The sequence below is a fragment of the Phalacrocorax aristotelis genome, chromosome 16 (genome assembly GCF_949628215.1).
Source record: "Phalacrocorax aristotelis chromosome 16, bGulAri2.1, whole genome shotgun sequence".
Taxonomy (NCBI): domain Eukaryota; kingdom Metazoa; phylum Chordata; class Aves; order Suliformes; family Phalacrocoracidae; genus Phalacrocorax; species Phalacrocorax aristotelis.
In genome coordinates this window covers 10,120,537-10,122,937 of record NC_134291.1, presented here as the reverse complement: position 1 = coordinate 10,122,937, position 2,401 = coordinate 10,120,537, and the positions used below count along the sequence as shown (strand labels likewise).

The 2,401-nt window shown below is 60.4% G+C and overlaps 1 non-coding gene across 1 annotated transcript; it reads left to right on the top strand.

The window, feature by feature from the left end:
* The first annotated feature begins 2,044 nt into the window (after positions 1-2,044).
* Positions 2,045-2,116, top strand: TRNAT-CGU (transfer RNA threonine (anticodon CGU)). The gene has a single exon. It is a non-coding gene; the product is annotated as a tRNA-Thr (tRNA).
* Positions 2,117-2,401: the final 285 nt, after the last annotated feature.

Below are 2,401 nucleotides of genomic sequence, written 5' to 3'. Positions count from 1 at the left end.
GCTGTGCAGTGCAATGATTTGGGGGGGCTGCTCTGAAGAAAAGCTGCGGCAGAGGAATTTGCTTTCATTCGTGGAAGTGCTGCGTGAGCGGGGGTTAAAGGCGCCGCCGGGCCGGGCCCTGGGTGCAGTGGAGCTTTTCCCCAGCAGAGGACGGCCGGGCTCCGCGCATCGCCGCGGCCGGAGCGAGCGAGGGAGGGCGGGAGCCGTGGGCAGGGGGATGTGTTGAACACCGGCCACCTGAGACGCAGATTCCAGGGCTGCGGAGGGTGCGGGACGCGGCTGAAGAGCAGCCGCCAGCTCTGCAGCCCCGATAGCTCCCGCCATCGTGCGCGCTTCGGCTGAGTTCCTCCCGGTGTCGCTGGGGTGCTGGCCTCCCAAGCGATTGTAGAATCAAAAAAGTAAGCCTCAGCATCACAGACCCGCTTGGAAATATTTGGCAAAATATTTGTATTAACACCTAAAAACGGGACTGACCCTTAGGAAAGCAACTGTTCCTCTTTGGAATGAGCTGTTCAGCCCTCGTGTTCTATTGAGTTGTGCAAGGAGCGCGCTGCAAATGCAGGATGTGTTCCTGCAATCACGGTTGTGTAACTCGGATCTGATTAAACAGTGGTGCCTGGTTACAGGTTCATAGGTATAAAGTGAAAAGAGGGATTATATCGAGTCAGGTTGGTCGTAGGTTCTAATGGTGCTTGGATTCTTTTTTTTTTTTTAACTTTCTGCTTGGTTGGTTGGTTTGGTTTGTGTTTTTCAGGAGGAGTATATAAGCCAAAAAATGCCAGTTTACTTTCTGCCGCCCAGCAACAGTTGAGAACTAGAAACCAGAATGAAAAAATTCAATGCAAAGCTAAATAATGGTTCAAAACCACATCCTTCGCATTCTTCCCTCCTGCCTTACAGCTAGTGGTGATAAAAATGAGAGCTGATTCATTTCTTGGGTTTTAACCAAGCATTAGCCATAAGACTATATATTTGGTAGCTGGAAACCCAAAGGAGGAACTAATAATAATGTAGTATTGTATTTATGATTTATGCTATTATGATTTTACTACGCAAACAGAAGATAATGAGATCGAAGCAAAATGTGACAATGCAGTCTGAGTATCAGGAAACACTTCCTGACACGAAACCTTGTTAGATTGCCTGATATTGTCCCAAGGGAAGGGGTGGGAACGCTGTTCTTGGCCCGGGGCGAGGGACGGGAGGCAGCGTGCTATGGCGATCGCTGGGCAGGAGCTGCGCTGTGCCGCAGAGCCCAGCCGGGGCCGCCGTGCTGGGCCTTGCAGGGAGGCTGCGTCCCGCCGCAGGACGGTGCCGCACGGCGGGCTGCGAGCGGGGCTCCTGCTTTGGGGGGAAGCTTCCCTCCCCCTGAAACGGGGCGATGGGGCCGGCACACGCTCGTTAGCAGGTGCCAGACACTAGAAAGCAACAGGGCCGAATGGATAAGCGTAGCAGTAGGCTTTTTTCATACAAACTAGCTGCAGTTTGTTTCCTTAGGCAACTTCCAGTGCTGTGTAGTGATGCACAGGTTCACGCTGTCATGCGAAACATCGGGAGCTGTTAACCAGGAGAAGGAAAAACAAACGTTCACCAGTAACTTCATGGTCTTTTTTTTTTCAAGCAACAGCGCTGCCCTCGCTGGGGATGCTGGCGAGGCCGAGGGGCAGGGTCAGCCGCGGGGAAGGCTGCACGGGGGGCTCCAGCAGGAAGGGGTTCTGAGGACTCCCGCTCCGGGGAGAAGCGAGCATGGGGAAGGGCCCGGCCGCCGAGCCCCGGCAGCCGACGGGGGACGGGCAGGGGCACGACCCGCCCGCGCTCCCGTCCCACCGGCCCCGCAGGGCCGCTGCCCCGCCCCGGCGCCGCCCGTTCCTGCGGGAACCACCGCCACGGGGCGGGCGGGGGCTTGCGTCGTCCCGCGGGGCTGGGGGCTCTCGGGGGCCCGGCGGGACGCCGTCCCGCCCCGTCCCGCCGGCGGCAGCTCCCGGGGCGGCCCCGGCGCCCCGGCGGCTTCCACTGGCGGCGCGCGGGTGCTACTAGCCCGTCAGGCGCGGTGGCCAAGTGGTAAGGCGTCGGTCTCGTAAACCGAAGATCGCGGGTTCGAACCCCGTCCGTGCCTGCCGAGGCAGCGCGGTGCGCTGGCAGCTCCTCCGCGGCGGGGAGGCCGCGGACGCCGCCTCGTTTGCGGCTCCTTTTTGCTGTCGGCCGCGGAGATCCCGCTCCGGGCCCTGGCTGTGCTCCCGGGTTGCTGCGGCGGTGGGTGGGAGCGTGGGTGGCCGCAATGCCCGTGGGTTTGCACCGTGGACCCGGCGGGGCGGCCGCGGGTCTCTGCCGGGAGCCGGTGGGGATCCAACGGGGGGGTGGCAGGCAGGCCGGGAGTTGGCAGGCTCCCACGCGGGACGGG